The sequence below is a fragment of the Peromyscus californicus genome, unplaced genomic scaffold (genome assembly GCF_007827085.1).
Source record: "Peromyscus californicus insignis strain IS unplaced genomic scaffold, ASM782708v3 Scaffold_4__1_contigs__length_199733344, whole genome shotgun sequence".
Taxonomy (NCBI): Eukaryota; Metazoa; Chordata; class Mammalia; order Rodentia; family Cricetidae; genus Peromyscus; species Peromyscus californicus.
Window position 1 is genome coordinate 101690957 of NW_026294562.1, and position 18833 is coordinate 101709789.

Sequence of the window (18833 nt, forward strand, 5' to 3'; positions counted from 1 at the left end):
AGATTGATCTCAGGTTGTCAAGCTTGGCATCCGGTTCCCACACGCACTGAGCCATCTGGCCTGCCCAGGGCAGTGGCTCTTGATGACCATGGAGGATTGCTGACATTTCCTTAATCAGGAAGTGGTATTTCTCCATGAGGATATTCACAGCAGGTGTATGAGGCAGAATATACCAGATTCTGTGCCTTGATCTTTCCTTTGTTACACTTAAGAGAGGAGAGAAGGGCAATAGGTCTGGGTTGGGGAGGCTAGGACATGTGAGATTCAGATCTTCCTGCCCCGCAACTGTTCAGAAGGGTGTCTGGGCTGAATGGTAGGTATCCCTGAGAACAATCGAATTCACCACCGTGTTCACTTGGCTACTGTCAGAGATATTACAGAAAATGGAGAGCCAGCCCGCAGCATGCTGATCTATGAGAACTGCCGAGCAGCAGGTTAGACCCTCCATTCATGCAATCTGCCTGCAAGCTCAACACGGTGAAAAGGAGACTCCAGCCTACGCTTATTGGTCCAGTCTCCTCAATCTAACTGCACCAAACCCCTGAGAGATGAGGGGGGCTGGCGGTGTGAGTCAGACACCATGTTTGGATGATTACTTTGTACCAGGTATGTTCTTAGCATGTTACACAAATCATCTCACCTCATCCTCCAGCGTTCATCTACAATAAACGTTATCATCACCCTTATTTTACAGTTGTGGGAATCAAGGGTTATAGGGGCTGAGAAAAAACTAATCTGTGATAGAATCGGAATTGGAAATTGAAGTTTTCTCTTGCAAACATTCTTCCTGCACCACTCTTCAGACTCGACCCACATCTGTGTCTGAGGAAAGCACCGCCCAAAGCATCATGTGATCCCTACTTAGGAGTGACGGAATGCTTGCACACTAGAGGAGGAAATGACCCCAGGGTTAGTGGGCGGGAAGTACAGGGGTATTATGCCAGATTAAGAGATATCATTCTGCTGTTGACTTAGATTGTAACTATCTGTGGTGAGGCCACACCCCTTTGGGCAAGGAGTGAGGTGGCTCATCTGAGCTTCCATGGACAAGATTTGTGATCAGGAAAATGGGGTCTCTGCAGACTCTCCTGCACTGTACTACAAAGCACCCACAAGGATACCTCCCAAATCATGGGCCTGTTAAAGAGGCAATCTGGGAACTTGAAAATGGGGATGGCCTCTCATGGAGACTGTCAGCACCTGGAGAATGGTATTTTTTTGTTTTTGTTTTTCAAGACAGAGTTTCTCGCCGGGCGGTGGTGGTGCACGCCTTTAATCCCAGCACTCGGGAGGCAGAGCCAGGCGGATCTCTGTGAGTTCGAGGCCAGCCTGGGCTACCAAGTGAGTCCCAGGAAAGGCGCAAAGCTGCACAGAGAAACCCTGTCTCGAAAAACCAAAAAAAAAAAAAAAAAAAAAAAAGACAGAGTTTCTCTGTGCAGCTCTGACTTTGGAACCTATCCTGGAACTCCCTCTGAAGACCAGGCTGGCCTTGAACTCATGGAAATCTGCCAGTCTCTGCCTCCTGAGTGCTAGAATTAAAGGCAGGCACCACCATGCTCGATTGTTGAAGAATTTTTTATTATTTTTAAGGGTATGGGAATTGCCTGCATAGGCCAGAATAGGGTGTCTGACCTTCTGGAGCGGAGGTACATGTAAACCACCATGTGGGTGCTGGAAATTGAACCCAGGTCCTATGGAAGAACACCCAGTGCCACTGAACCATTTCTCCAGCTCCTGTTTAAGAATTTTTGAGAAGATGGTTTGTTTTGTGTTTGCTTCAGATGGTGCTGGGGATCAAACATATGGAAGCATGAATTTTTAAATTTTAATATAGCATATCCAGATGTGGTGGCGCACACTTTAATCCCAGCACTTGGGAGCCAGAGGCAGGTTGGTGCTTTTCTGTGAGGCCAGCCTGATCTACAGAATGAGTTTCAAGACAACTGAACAACCACATAGTGAGACCCTGTCTCAACAAACAAACAAACAAATAAATGTTTACACAACATTTTAATTAATTTTTTGAAAATTTCAGGGTTGGGGATTTAGCTCAGTGGTACAAGGATGCATTTTAAAAGACAGTTTTCATACTGATATCTGAGGATTGAAGCAAGGACCTTCTAAGTGCATGCAAGAACATCATCACCAAGCTAGTCCCCAGCTAAGAGCATTCTTTTTTTTTTTTTGGTTTTTCAAGACAGGTTTCTCTGTGTAGCTTTGTGCCTTTCCTGGAACTCACTTTGTAGACCAGGCTGGCCTCGAACTCACAGAGATCCACCTGCCTCTGCCTCCTGAGTGCTGGGATTAAAGGCGTGTGCCACCACTGCCCAGCTAACAGGATCCAGGTGTTTCTTTTTTTTTTTTTCTCTTTGGAACTGAGGATCGAACCCAGGGCCTTGTGCTTGCTAGGCAAGCGCTCTACCACTAAGCTAAATCCCCAACCCCGAGCATTCTTAAGATAAAAAATTTTAAATAAATTTTGAAATAAATAAGTCTTGTTTTCTCTGTGAGTTTGAGGCCAGCCTGGTCTACAAAGTGAGTTCCAGGACAGTCAGAGCTGTTACACCGAGAAATTCTGTCTCGAAAAACAAAACAAAACAAAACAGAACAGAACAAGCAAACAGAAAGTCTTTCTTTGTTCTTAATTACATTTATTTTCTTGTGTATGTGTGCGTGTGTGTGTGTGTCTGGATGTCTGTGTGTGTGTGTGTGTGTGTGTGTGTGTGTGTGTGTGTGTATGTCTCTCTTTGTGTGTGTGTGTGTCTCTCTTTGTGTGTGCGTGTGTGTATGTGTCTTGTATGTCTCTCTTTGTGTGTGTGTGTGTGTGTGTATGTATGTCTCTCTCTGTGTATATGTCTCTTTCTCTTTGTGTGTGTGTGTGTGTGTATGTATGTCTCTCTCTGTGTATATGTCTCTTTCTCTTTGTGTGTGCGTGTGTGTATGTGTCTGTATGTCTCTCTTTGTGTGTGTGTGTGTGTGTATGTATGTCTCTCTCTGTGTATATGTCTCTTTCTCTTTGTGTGTGTGTGTGTAGGACAACTTGTAGGAGTTGGTTTTCTCCTTCTCCCGTGTAGGACCTGGCCATCAAACTCAGGTCATCAGGCTTGGCAGAGAGCACCTTTACTGGCTGAACCATCTCACCAGCCTGTTAAAATAATAGTGTACTCGGGAGGCAGAGGCAGGCGGATCTCTGTGAGTTCGAGGCCAGCCTGGTCTACAAAGCGAATTCCAGGAAAGGCGCAAAGCTACACAGAGAAACCCTGTCTCAAAAAACCAAAAAAAGAAAAAGAAAAATAGTATAATAGTGTCTTGTTTGCTTGTTTGATTTTTGTTTTTTTTTGGGGGGACAGGGTTTCTCTGTGTAGATCTGGATATCCTTAGACTTTCACTGTAGACCAGGCTGGCCTAGAACTCCGAGGTCTGCCTGCCTCTGCCTCCCAAGAACAGGAGTTTTAACAGTTACAGAAAAGTTACAAAGTCAGTGTCAAGAACTCTTGTATTCCCATGCAGTGCCCTCAGTTGTTGCCATCTTACAGCCATTGTAACTAATGAGCCAATATTGTTACATTATCACAGCTAACTGGCCTATAGTTCCTTTGTACTGTCTTAGCTCATTGTTGTTGTTATTTGAGTTAGGTTTTTACTGCGTAACCTACGCTGACTTCAAACTTGGTGATTCTCCTGCCTTGGTCTCCCTCCACCCCACCCCCACCCCAAACAGGTTTCTCTGTGTAGTTCTGGCTGTCTGTGACTTGCTTTGTAGACCAAGGTGGCCTCGACCCGCCAGAGTTCTGCCTGTCTCTGCCTCCCCAGTGCTGGGATTAAAAGCGTGTGCTACCGCCCCCCAGCTGCCTCGATCTCTTAAGTGCTAGAATTCCACGCCTTTGCTATCAGACTTAGCCAGGAGGGCCCTCTGTTTTAAACTAATGTCTTTTTTGTGTCGCAGATCCTGTCCAGCATACCACATTACCTTGAGTCTTCCTCTCTGCTTCCCTTTGTAATGGTCTGGAAACCTGCACGGAGTGCCCTTGTTTTTATTAACACTGACAGTTTCACTTCGTGTTTTGAAAACAAGCTCTGTCTATTTTGATATAAAGAAAAATTTTGCACCCGACTGTTCTGCTTTGTTTCTAATGATAACGGAACGGCCTGGATCAGTAGGAGCCAGTGTGCATTCTCTAGTATTTTCCACATCTTGTACTCAGCTCAGATTCACTACCACTGTAGTGATGAGTACCAGTATTGAACAACGTAACCTAATACTCCGTTTCCGATCGATCTCCTCCAAGCAGAGTCAGCCTGTAGCCCCAGCACGTACTTTCTGCCTGGCGTAACAAGGTGGCACCTCAACTTCATCAACTCCAAAGATTTTTCCATCTTTTTGCAGCCACTAGCCTCCTGCTCTAGGTGCAGGATGACTTCCCTCCACCCCACTACCAAGAGCAGCCACCAAGACAGCCAAGAAGAGGGCTGTCAGTCAGTGACGTGCTTGCCGTGAAAGCATGAGGACCTGAATTCAATCCTCAGAACTCACATTCAAAATCCAGGGCAGGTGGCACATACTTGTTATCCCAGCATGGGGGATCTGAAGACAAGCAGATACCTGGGGTTTGCTGGCCAGCCTAAACTGAATCGGCAGGTCTCAGTGAGAGGCTCTGCCCAAAAATAACAAGGCAGGGCTGGTGAGATGGCTCGGTGGTAACAGTGCTTGATGTCAAGCCTGAGCTGGATCCATGGGTCCCACATGGTGGAAAGAGATTTCCAACTCCCAAAGGTTGACTTTTGATTTCCACACTAACACTTTGGCATAAGCATGCTACTCCCCCCCCCATATATACAATAAATAAATGTAAAAAAAAAAATGTATTAAGAAAACTAGAGAGATGGCTCAGCAGCAAAGAGTACTTTCTACCCTTGTGAAGAACCCAAGTTGGGTTCCTGGCAATCATAGAGGGCAGCTCACAGCTGCCTGCAACTCCAGTTCCAGGGGACCTGACCCCCCCACACACACACACACACATGTGCACTAGCGATGGCTGAAAAGCAAGAAGAAAAAAAAAAACACTGTGTATTGCTGTGTATCCCATACTGGCCTCGAACTCATATGCCATCCTCTTGCCTCAGCCTTTCCAGTACTGGGATCATGGGTGTGTACCACCACATCCAGCTCAACCTCAACACTTGAGAATTAATTAGTCTTGTAGATGGTTGCTCAACTCCGGCATTTCTCATGGGTAGACTGGGGTTCTGTGTTCTCAGCGGGGAGATTACAGAGACCAAGTGTTACTCTCATTGCATCAGAACAAAGCCACGTGCTATCAATGTGGCTGAGGTAGACTGTCAGGTTTCTCTCAGAAAAAAGGAACCAAAAGGGGTTCGGAGGGGGGTTGGAGACACAGCTCAGTTGTTCCAATCTTGCCTAGCATCCATGGAAAGCCCTGGGTTCGATCTCCAGTTCTGCACTAAAACAGGAATGACACCTCTTCAGCCAGCGTCTGTGAGGTGGGGACAGGAGGAGCAGAAGTTCAAGGTCACCTTGGTTATTTAGTAAGTTCAAAGCTTTCTTGGGCCACTGGAAGCCATCTCAGAGAGATGGGCAGGGTTCCGAAAGCGATGTAGTCCCCGAACGCTGAGACCGGAGTAGCACTGGTCCACAGGGGTGCTAGTAATAACTAGAGGGAGAGCCCACAAAGAAAGAGAATCTCGAAAGGACTGCATTTGAGCTCCAGGTTTAGCTGCCGCATCTCAGCTTTTAAAGTTTTTTTTTTTTTTTTTTTTTTTTTTTTTTGGTTTTTTCGAGACAGGGTTTCTCTGTGTAGCTTTGCGCCTTTCCTGGAACTCGCTTTGGAGACCAGGCTGGCCTCGAACTCACAGAGATCCGCCTGGCTCTGCCTCCCGAGTGCTGGGATTAAAGGCGTGCGCCACCACCGCCCGGCAGCTTTTAAAGTTTTGGACTAATTTTGGTAGAGGTCAGATTTTTGCAAAGATATCCCCAGTACAGAGCACAAGGCTGCCTGCCTGCTGTATGGTTTGATTTCTCCTCCTCCTCCTCCTCCTCCTCCTCCTCCTCCTCCTCCTCCTCCTCCTCCTCCTTCTCCTCCTTTTCTTCCTCATCCTCCTCCTTCTTTTAGAGGTAAGGGGGCAGAATTCACTGTGTAGTTCCATCTGGCTTGAAACTCTTACTATGTGTCCTTGAACTCACAAAGACACCCCTGCCTCTGCTTCCCAAATGCTGACACCATACCCATATGCACCACCCAAATGCACTACCATACCCAGCCGCAATTATAACATTTAGAGAGGTGGCACCCACATAACATGAAACTTGAAGTATATAGTTCAGAGGCATTTTCTACACGCACACACAGCAATTGTACAACCACCATCTCTGTTTGGTTACAAAACATGTTGTTTCTTTTTTTCTTTTTGGTTTTTCGAGACAGGGTATCTCTGTGTAGCTTTGGTGCCTGTCCTGGAGCTCACTCTGTAGACCAGGCTGGCCTCGAACTCACAGAGATCCGCCTGGCTCTGCCTCCCAAGCGCTGGGATTAAAGGCGTGCGCCACCACCGCCTGGCACGTTGTTTCTTTTAAGAGTATTTATTTCTATTTCATGTATAGGGATGTTTTGCCTGCATGTATGTCTGTGCACCTGCCTGCATGGTGCCTGTGGAGGTCAGAAGAGGGTGTTGGAGCTATCCCCTGTGGTTGTGAATCATCATGTAGGTGCTGGAAACCTGGATCCTCTGGAAGAGCAGCCAGTGTTCTTAACTTCTGAGCCATCTCTCCAGCCCTCATTTCCGCCATCACGAAGAACACTCCAAACTCAAGACACAGCCCCTCTTGTGTCTTCCTTCTCTCAGCCCCTGGCAACCACCAATTTGTCTTTTTTCTCTACAGATTTATTCTGGATGTTTCATATAAATGGAGTTTTTGTAAAGAGAATTGTTTTTGGGTCTGGCTCCTTTCAGGTAGTATAATGCTTTTGAGGGTCACCCATGCGGTGGCACATACCTGTTCATTCTTGCTGATGGCTGAGAGTCATTGCATATGCACGACATTTTGCTTATCCACTCAGTCATTAAGGAGCATTTGGGTCCTCTCAACCTTGGCCTATGCCAATAGTGCTGCTGTGAACACTCCTGTAAGAGTATTTGCTTGAGGATCTGATTTCAGCTCTCTAGGTGGCTGCTAATGCATGATCAGATTTTAAAAGATGGGGCTATTGCTCCAGAATCTTATTACACTTACATCTCTGAGTACGAACCTAGTCCTGCCAGAAGGGAGTTCTGTCCCGGACCGAGTTCATGTTAACGTCTGTCAATCAGCCTGATAAAGACACGGTGCACAAACGTCCAGGTCCACAAACGTCAAGGTCACAGGTGACAAGAAACAGGAAAGAAAGTTAAGACTCACGATGCAAATATGTAGAGAGAGCCAGATGCAAATATCTATGAAGTGAGCAAAGCTTCAGATTGAGTCTCCTGAGAGTTCTCCCAGCACGGGGTAGGAGCAGACTAGTGCATGTGTTTCTCTCGTGGCCGTGACCAAGCACCCAGCAGAAGCGACTTCAGGAGGGAAAGGATGGTTTGGGCCACAGTTTGAGGGCACAGCCCATCTTAGAGGGGTCACGGGGCACAAGGAGGCCGGTTACATGTCGCGCATAGTCAGGAAGGAGGGGATGCTCAGCTCAGCTCAGTTTCCCCACTCTGGGCCTCGCACCACGGGACAGTGCCACGGATTCTGTGTTCAGGGTTGGCCTTTCCTCTTTGGTTAATTCCCTCATGGGTAGTCACACCCAGAGGTGTGGGATTCTAAATCCAGTCAAGCTGACTGTGAAGCTTAACCAGCTGATTTAACTCCAAATAACGCATAAAGGAGCCCGGGGTTCAAGCTGAGCAGGTGTGGAGCCAAGGTGGGGCTGCCCTGAGGCACAGTAGGTGAGGTGGAGAGAACTGCCTTCTCCAAGCCCATGTTCCTCACTACGCCACATGCCCCCGGATGTCTGGAACCTCTCTGATGCTCAGAGTCCACTCTGAGTGAAGACGAAATGAGCATACTACAGAGGCTTGGGAATCATATCTCATGACCAGTGGGCAGAGGGGCTGGAACAGGGTCTCTGCAGTCCAGGGTCCATAGGGCTGGCCCTGCAGACAGGAGATTTCCCCAATCAGGACTCATCTTTCTCCCCTTGAGGCTGGGTGTGTGAAACAACTAAGAGAAAGATTTAGAAGGACATCAGGGTATCTAGGTAACCCTGAGAGGTGGGTGACTTGCCTGTCTATGCCTTTTGTTTGTTTGTTTGTTTTTCGAGTCAGGGTTTCTCTGTGTAGCTTTGCGCCTTTCCTGGATCTGTAGACCAGGCTGGCCTTGAACTCACAAAGATCTGCCTGCCTCTCAAGTGCTGGGATTAAAGGTGTGTGCCACCACCGCCTGGCTGTCTATGGCTTTTTAATACTGAGAAACAGACTTGGTAGGAGGAGGGAGGCAGAGGGGTAGAAAGAATAAATGTACTTGAGGTTATTTTTTAAATAAACTTTTTAAAGATTCATTTTATCTATGTGTATGACTGACTGGTTTGCCTACATGTATGTGTGTGCACTGTGTATGTCTGGTGTCCAAGGGTGTCAGAAGAGGGCACCAGACCCCTGGAATTGGAGTTCCAGATGCTTGTGAGCGGCCATGTGGATGCTGGGAACCCAGGACCTCTGGAAGAACGACCAGTGCTCTTAATCTGTTAGTCAACTCTCCAGCCCTTTGGGGGGTTAGCTTTGTCTCCTCTTTACCCTCTCCCCATTCTTTCCCAAGAAGAGGCAGTTCAATCTCCACATAGTTAAGGGCTTGTGAGAGGATGACAGGCTGGACAGAATGGAATTAAAATTTAATTGTTGCTAAAAATGCAGGAATATGTAGCCCTTATCGGGGACTATGGGGGTCCAGCCCCTCGATAGTTCCCTCCCAGGGTCTGGGAAGAATCTAAAACTAGCTGATAATTAATCTTTGATGAGAAGAAATGAATCTATGTACATGAAACTCCTTAGTCCATATACTTTATTATTCTGTATCAGTTACAAGCTTATATTCTGCTCTCATATTTAGCTTATTTCTAGCCTGATTTCTCTCTACACTTACCTGCGGTCCCCTCTAGGTTCTATCTTAATTCCTTCATCTAGTTGTGCCCCGTCTAGGTTCTCATCCATCTTCTTTCCCATATCATCTCCTCCCCATCTCCTTCTCTCTCCTCATCTCGTTCTTCCTCATCTTGTTCTTCCCCATCTGGCTCTTCCTCATCTTCCATCTCGTTCCTCTAGTCCTCTCTTCTAGCCCTTCAATGTACTTCTTCCCCATCTCAGTTTGTTCCTCTCAAGTTCTTACCCATCTAGTTCCTCCATTCTCTTTTCTCTTCTCTGTCCTCCACATGCCCTGGAAGTCCTGGTATACATACACTTACAAGCAGTATTCCCTTAGCAGTGCAAAGCCAGGCTTCCAGGGTCAAATGGAGGGGTGATAAGAATCACATAGGGAGGCAATAACCATTAATTATCATTTGCAAACCCCAAAGGGAAGTGACCAATGGGGAAATAAATTAACTAAAGGCTAAATTCAGGTAATATCTAAGAAGAGGGCTCTTATGTGCTCAACTATAATCTTAAACGTGATTAGTAGAAAATGTTAAGAATCTATAAGTTGCTAGATCAATGGGAGAAAATAAAACTGTCTTCTTTTTTCCTGTGACTCGTATCTGTCCAAGCTATCTGCCATTTTTCTGCAGGGTGGGGGAAAGTGTGCTCGGTTGCTAGGCAACCTGTACAGCTAGATGCCTCTGGTGATAGTTAAAGGGAGATCTGAAACTAGAGGTAAGGTTTGGGAAAGGAGGAAGTAAAGCTTAATTGGCACATCTGCCAGGCCTTCTCAAACAGGTAGCCCAGATGCTTAAGTCTGTTCTTAGAGAGTACAGAGGTATCTCTGATAAAGTACTTTCCTCCATCTGGGGATGGACCTGGCCAGATGCTGCCAATGATGATAATTACAGGGAGGCTTGAACTGGGGTTCTGGCTGAGCATAGCTGTCAGCACAGAAAGTTATCTAAATATTCCTAGAAGTGGCTAGGTAAGGAGTTAAAGGTCTATAAAGTTAGTAAGGCTGTAAGAAAGGAGGGTGATGGATTCACAACACGCCTCCACGGTTGGGCATGTTTGCGCATGCCCGGCAGACCTAGACACTTCCGCCTAGCCAGTTCCAGGTCAAAATAGCCATTTCCAGGTCAAGGCCTCTCAAGTGACCAGGACCCCATGGCTTTGTATGGTTGCATAAAAGCGCGCAACGTAACCATGTGATCTGCATATGCCTGGAGTAGCTACGTCGACCTGTGTACGCGTGTGCCACCTAGCCTTTATAAGCCGGCGCCATATTCCCAGCTCTCTCCTTCTTCTTCTCTACACAGGTGTCTCTCCGCAGGCCTGAGCACTCGTCTGTCTCTTTCATCTTAATAAAACTCTTGTTAGTGGATTCTGTCGTGTTTCGTGACATTTCCTCGCAGAGTAAGAGCGCCACTAAATAACTAACAGAGGGTCCGAGCTAAATTGTGTAAAGCTATTACTGAACATCCACCTGACCTAGGTGATGTCTCCTTGTGGAATTTGTCTTAAATCAGGAGACTTGCATGTGGACTGTTATTACTGCTAGTCCTAGAAAGTGGCCAAGGGAGATAATCTGATTCCAGAGAAAGCCTTTCCCGAGGCTGTTCTCCAAATTCCTGGAATGTGTATGTCCAGAGAGTGATCAGTCCACACTGTTAGCCCTTCTAAAGGAAAAGTCAATCGGGAAAACTATGAAGGCACACATGATTTTCATAACAGAAGACAGCTGATATATAACAAGCCAAGTAACACCAAAAGCTCCTTGGAATTTGGCTTCCTCTGGAGGAAATCCTTGATCCCTCCAGGTAGCAACTTTGCCATAACCAGCTGAGTTCTTATGATATATTCCTGCAGTCTGCAGCAAGCCCTGACTGGTCTGGAGTTCACTATACAGACCAAACTGGCCTCCAACTCAGAGAGATCTGCCTGCCCCTTTCTCCTGAGTGCTGAGATTAAAGGCCTTGCTTTTATATATATTTTTTTATTTTTATTTTTTTGTAACAAAGTCTTATTCAAGAGGGCTAGGCTGCCTTCAAACTCACTATGTAGGTGAGGATGGACTTGAACCCCTGGTCCTACACCTCCCTGGTGCTGGGATTACAGGAATGTGCCAGCATGGTTGCATGCTCCCCAAGCACTCTGCCTACTGAACCTCATTCTCAGTCCCACATCAAATCCTAATGTCGACTACCCAAATAATCAGGACAGTGGGAATTTGTGTTTCCAGTGTATACTTTTCTGTGGTTTTCAAGAGTTCTGCAGTGCTGAGATGTTCTTTCAACAGTCACACAAGAGCAAAATGGTACTCCTTGGGAACTGCCTGAACCAGCTGATCTCCTCTGAGGTGCTGCACTGTACTGATCCTGTGCACAAAAGCATTGCATCCACTTACTGGAGGCCAGCCTAGGCTATACTGTGTGAGCAAAAAACCAAAAAAATGGGCCTGGTAGGAGTGGAGGAGACACAGGCCTTAATCCCAATACCCAAGGGAGAAGGAACAGGAGGTCAGTGTCATCCTTGGCTATATAGAGTATCTGAGTTCAGCTTGGCTACACGAGATCAAAAGTCAAACACACACACACACACACACACACACACACACACACACACACACACACACACACACACACACGGGCGGTGGTGGCCCACGCCTTTAATCCCAGCACTCGGGAGGCAGAGCCAGGCGGATCTCTGTGAGTTCAAGGCCCCAAAACTACAGAGAAACCCTGTCTTGAAAAAAACAAAACAAACCCAACTGTGTTGGCCCTTACCTAAAATCCCAGCACCAAGGAGGTAAAGGCAGAGGATCAAAAGCGCAAGACCATCCAGCAGCAGGTCTGGCAGCTTGGATGCGCAGGTGTGCTCACCCCCGCCTTTGGCTCGCTGCCTCAGAAGAGCTGACAGCCTGCAGCTTCCTTCTTGTTAGTGGCCTTGCTGTGGCCCACAGATGGTTAGGTAATCAGAATCCATGATGACACTGTAACCGTGACTTTGGAGAAGTGGCCTCCTGCTGACTTCTTACCTCTCAGGCATGGCAGAGTCCCTGCCCCAACCTCTGTCCTGGCTTCAGTGAGCTAGTTTTGGCCCTGGGACAGATAAAAGAGACCCTCATGGAAGTCACAGAACCTCAGGTCCAAGGTTGGGGGAGTTTCTATTGCTCAGGGCATTTGGGATCAGGGTCTGAATGGCGTGAGTGGAGACAGGCTCTCTAGCCCTCAGATTCAAAGATGCTCCAGGTCTGAAACTACCGGATATTGGCTGGGGAGGGAGGATCATGGGCATCAAGTTGGTACCCTCGCACTCCTAGAGCCAGATGCTTTTAAAACCTTGGCACATCCACTCAGGGCTATGACTCTGAGCATCCTCACCTGGTGCCAAGAACGAGTCTGGTGTCTGAGCGGCTCCTGGGGGACTTCTGGGGTTGGGAAGACAAGTCTCTTGCAGTCAGGACCTAGCTGTCTCTGAACTTAACTGAAACACTTTCTGGCTGTCTGGGTCAGGGGCTAGGGATACCAAGGGTAATGTCCAGTCCTGTCCTTGGATAGAAGTGGTTATATCCAGTTGGGGAGGGGGTGGGTCGGTGCCACAGTAGGAAGACACACAGCAGGGTGCAGGAGCCAGGCAAACCTCTGGGAACACACACAGAGACTTTACAGGACTGTTTTGTTTTTGGGGTTTTCCCTTTCTAGTTCCAAGAAGGTTTCTAGCAAACCATGGGGCCTGTACTCATGGCCCCAGAATGTCCTTGAGTGTCCCACTGCCTAGGTCCAAATACATTGGGCCTTGGCAGTCAGCATTTGTTGGAAGGTGTCGGGAGAGAGGCAGCTGCCTCCTGGGGCCCGTTGGGTAACTAGGAAGTCTTGGCCACCCATTTGTGGGCATTGAGTAACCACGGGGCCTCCTGAAGCTGCAAACTTTTTTTCCTGGACCACTCCCCATCTTCCTCTTTCAAGGTCAAGCTGGGGTCTGGACGGGAGCCACAGCTGAATGACTGTCACTGGTTGAGCAGTTGCTTGTTCACCGTGTCCCCTGCTTCTGCCCTGTCCCGGCCTTAGGGACCCAGGCAGACAGCGACAGGGTTCTGGCTTCCCGGGTTCTCCAGCTCAGGCAATGGCCCCACTGCCTATACCTGCGGCAAAGGCTGGAACCTAGACATTAGCCAGCATCAGCCTGGCCTTATTCCTCACGCCCCCTCCCGAGCTCTGGACTTCTGTCACACTGTCTATGATCTTCTGTGGCTCCAGTCCTCCTCCTTCCCCTCCAGACTGAGTGAAGGGGGAGACTGCCTAGCTTGCTTCTGATGAATTCCCAGCACTTGGCACAGTGCCTGATACCTAGATGTTCATCAAATGTCGCTGACTGAATTAGTAAACCCCTTCGATTCCACGGCCTTGACATCCATAGCTGTCGTCCCCCCTCCCTGGCAGTCTTTCCTCAGCTCCCACATTCTACCTGGACTACTGAGCCGTCTGACTGGGCCACCTTCCACATCACTGTCATTCCATGTAATCCCACACTGCGGCTAGAGCACTCATTCTAAAGCGCCCGCTTGTCCGGTGCAGAAGCCTTCCTCCTCTGGCTCCCTGACTCTCGCCAAGGATGACAAATGCACCATTTATCAGCCCCAATCTGGATACCCAGTGGAGAGGTGAAGGAAGACACGAAAAACCACAAAAGCAGACACGAAAACCCACAAAAGCTTGCCGTGACGTTACAGAAACTGGAGATAAGAAGGGCCCAGGGCGAAGTACGAGGGGGAAATTGCTGACTAGATACAGATGTGGACAACACTCTGCCTGCCCCTCCCTGTGTCTGACACGCTGTGTCTTTAACTGACCTGAGCTATCTCCTGTCCTCTTGTACTTCAGGTTCCTTGAAGACCAGGACCATACCTAATTTATCTTGGCATCCCTGACACCTAGTGCAGGACATGTCCCATATAACCACTCGATTGATGTTTGTTGAAAGAAAGAATCAGGGGTGAAATGAATTCATGAGGAGACCGCCAGTGGTCCTGAGGTAGAGAAAACAGACTAATTGTTAGTGCATACTTCTGTCCTGGGGATCCCACAGCAATGCTGAGCACACACAGGCTTTTGACCAGTCGTTCATACATAGACTGATCTTCCAAGCCAGTCTGAGTGGAGAAGACCGTGGAGTCTGGGGCCAGATACCATAGAGTTCTGACCCAACCAGTGTGATCTTGGACAAATTATATGTCTTCTCTATGCCTCACTTTGTCACCTGTCACATGGGGATTATAACAGTACCTGTCTTGCAAGGTTGCCATGAGAATTCCATTTATGTACGGGAATGTAGTTCATATATGTTTGGAGTATATACATATGCAAACATATGATTAGTGAATGAATTCACACCCGGTGCTGCTTAAGTGCCGGTTATTATGATGCTAATGATGACAGTACTTCCTCTAATCCACCCATCAGCTTCTCTTTCGGTGTCCACACTGTCTAATGGTGGAGTTGAGACATCGACCGTTATTAAGCAATACAGCACGGAGTTGAGAGGGTCAGGAGGTGGGGCCCGGTCAGCTTTATTTCCTCCTGACCAAGAGAGGGTGAACAAAAACTACAATAGGCCTTGGAAAAGATCTCACAGCACAAGGAAGGAGAAAATCGCTCTGAACGTTGCGATGAAAAGCTCATTATCCGGGAAATGACTCTATGAGAGACAGAATGAACCCCTCAGAGTCATTTGTCACTCTGCAAACACACAGTCCAGGGAGGTTTGATGTGGTTATTTGCTGGGACTTCCCAAGAGAGAAGCAAATATGAACGGGCTGCTCACAGCTATGGGAATGAGAATGGCCCCCAGACGTATGAAAAGATGCCGGAGATCACTCCAAAGAACAGCGCAAACCACAGCTCCAGGAAGACGGGATTTTGCACAGATCAGATTGGCAATGCTCCCAGGCTTGGTATCAAAGGCTGTGAGGCCCTGGGGATTTTACTTTGAGAAATTCACCCCTCCTTGTCTCCCTGAGATTTCCTCCACTCCCATTGGCCCTGACTGGCTTAATTTAAGCCTGCCAAACTTCTCTCCATCCAGACTGGGATCTGCAGATCTTACAGGTTTTGGGCGGCTGAGTTTTAGTTTCCTCATCTGAACACTGGGCGATAACAGACTTTTGAAAAGCAGCCGACACAGGGACACGGCAATTTGATTGCAGGAGTTTCAATATATGCCCTTGATTTGAAGATTTATATAATTACAAACTTGATTTCTACTTCCCAAATCATTATAGAAGATAAAAACAAGCCAGGTGGTGGTGGCACACGCCTTTAATCCCAGCACTGGGAGGCAGAGGCAGGTGGGTCTCTGAGATTGAGTCTAGCCTAGTCTACAGAGCAAGATCCAAGACAGCCAGGGCTACAGAGAAACCCTGTCTTGAAAAGAAGAAGAAGAAGAAGAAGAAGAAGAAGAAGAAGAAGAAGAAGAAGAAGAAGAAGAAGAAGAAGAAGAAGAAGAAGAAGTTGTTGTTGTTAAAACATGAGGAATCTAAGCAAAATAGTGAAGTGAATAAGACTGCATCAAATATGAAGTAAATGCACAATGAAGGCCAAGATGACAGTGTTATGGTTTGTTTGTTTGTTTGTTTGTTTGTTTTGAGACAGGGTTTCTCTAAGTTGACCAGGCTGGTCTTGAACTTGAGATCTTCCTGACTTGGTATTGTAAGCACCTGGAATGACAGCTATGTGCGACCATAACCATGTATTCACACATCCCCAGGTTTGAAAAAAAAAAGTTCAAGCACATCCTTTTCATTCCCACACTTGGGAGGCAAAGGCAGGAAGGTCAGAAACTCAAGGTCATCCTTAGCTAAGTTGAATGTTCAAGACCAGCCTAAGCTACATGACACCCTGTATCCAAAAAAAAGTGAAGCTGCACAGTATAGTCCTTGGAAGAAATATTTATAATAATATAATATCCAACTGTGTTAAATATATATGTAAAAAGGTCTGAAAGATTCATATTCATATTCAATGCCCAGCACTGTAAGACTGTAAGAACACAAGGAATCAGACATTCGGAGTACAAAGACATTTCTAATTATGGCTCAAATTCCCCAAATCATAAAAGAACAAATTAAGAAATGTAAACCAGGCCGGGCGGTGGTGGCACACGCCTTTAATCCCAGCACTCGGGAGGCAGAGCCAGGCGGATCTCTGTGAGTTCGAGGCCAGCCTGGACTACCAAGTGAGTTCCAGGAAAGGCGCAAAGCTACACAGAGAAACCCTGTCTTGAAAAATCAAAATCAAAAAAAAAAAAAAAAAAAAAAAAAAAAAAAAAAGAAATGTAAACCAGATATGGTTTGAACGAGAACGGTCCTTATAGGCTCATATATTTGAATGCTTAGTCATCCAGGAGTGGAACTGTTTGAAAGGATTAGGAGACTGTGGCCTTGTTGGAGTAGATGTGGCCTTGTGGGTGGAAGTGTGTCACTAGGGGTGGGCTTTGAGGTTTTCCGAAGAACCTGTCAGGCCAAGTTGCTTTCTCTCTTGGCCTGTGGATAAGGATGCACCCCCTCAGGTACTGCTCTACAGACATGAGTGCTGCTGTGCTGATAACGGACTAAACTACTGAAACTGTGAGTAAGTCCCCATTGAATGCTTTCTTTTATATGAGCTGCCTTGATGACGTTCTTCACAGTAACAGAACTGGTGACACCTGACTACGACACCAGGGAAAACAGATTCTACAAACCCTGAGTGAGGTCTCAAGACAAAGGACAAACTGAGGGAAATGATTTTCAATTCGGGTGACAGACACAGGGATAATCTTCCTAAGATAAAAAGAACCAACGGCCTGATACAAAGATATCTACAGGATATAATGAAAAGGGACATCTTAATAGATTCTTTTGTTAGGAAAAGACACATCTGATATGAGAGAAATGCAAGACTTGATTTTTCACCTATCAGACTGAAGGAATCCAGTAGTTCTAGATCACAATGTCAGTGAGGACGTGAGGACTCTCATGCCGGCTGAGGAGAAGGCAACAACTGTAAAAGTGCATAAACTTTTTGATCTAGAAACCGCATTGCAATGAAATTTTTCTGTATGTGCTGGCACCTGAGCAAAAAAATATGTATACAGTTTCTCATCACAACATTGTATTAGAAAAATAATCCATCAATACAGAGTTAAATACATGAGGATGCAGCTATACAGTGGATCCCTGCATGCCCCCAGTAGACTGATTTGGACAGCTCTTTAAGACACACTGTTGCAGGTGTGGCAGTTCGTGGTGGTAAGTCTCAGCTCTAGGGAGTCAGAGGCAAGAGGATTGCAAGTTCTAGCCTGTGCTACATGCTGAGACCCCTGTGTCTCAGCAAGTGTGGTGGGGACGAGGGGTGCGGGATGAAGATGTGACTCGGTGGGTAGAGTGCTGCCTTGCACACATGAATGAAGCTCTAGAGTGCTGCCTTGCACACATGAATGAAGCTCTAGAGTGCTGCCTTGCACACATGAATGAAGCTCTAGAGTGCTGCCTTGCACACATGAATGAAGCTCTGGGTTTGATTTCCAGTACGGAATAAAGGAGACAAGGTGGCGCATGCCTATAATCCTAGAACTTGAGAGGCAAAGGCTGGAGGCTCATAAGTTCAAGTTCATTTTCAGTTACCTGGTGAGTTCCAGAAAAATAAAAATATATAAAGATGAAACTTTGGACCATGGAAATATCTTACTCATTCAAACTTTTATTTTTGAAAACTTATTTTTATTATTTTAAATTATATGCACATGTATTTGTCTGTATGGGTGGGTATGCGTGTGTGTGAAGGTGTCCAGAGAGACCAGAGGCATCAGATTCCCCTGGAGCTGAAGTTAGAGGTGTTTGTGAGTTACCTGATGTGGGTGCTTAGAACTAAACTTGGGTTCTTTGGAAGAGCAATAAATGCTCTTAATCACTGGACCATCTCCAGTTCCTCATTCAAAATTTTATTTCACTTTTAAATTAAATCTATTCATTTTATTTTATGTAGATGGGCATTTTGCCTGCATGTATGTATGTGCACCATATGCATGCTTGGTACCAGGGAAGGTCAGAAAAGGGCATCAGATCTCCTGGAACTGGAGTTAGGAATGGTTGTGAGCCACAATGTGAGTGCTGAGAACCAAACTGGGGTCCTCTACAAGAACAAGTGCTCTGAACCTCTGTGCCTTCTCCCCAACTCTTCTTGCAAAATATAAAGAAAAAAGTTAAACAGCATACAAGGTTTATGTGAGAAAGCACAGATAAAGCTAAGTAAAAGGAAATGAAATAAAGTCAGGAATGTCAATAGTGACTTAAAAACAATAATTGTGACACTAGCTGGCACCTACTAGCAATACCAGCACTTAGGAAGTAGACTCAAGAGGATCAGGAGTTCAAGGCTGGCTTGAGCTACATGAGATTGTTTAACACACACACACACACACACACACACACACACACACACACACGTACACACACACACACACACACATGTGTACACACACACTGTACACACACACGGGGATAGAAAAATGGCTCCAACACGAGCTGCTCTTGCAGAGGACTGGAACTTGCTTCCCAGCACCCACGTGGCATCACTCACCTCAGGGAATCCATCTCCTTTTCTGGGATCCAAGGGCTCCTGCATGCACATGCACCAACACACGTATACAGACACACACAGAGAGAACTTCTA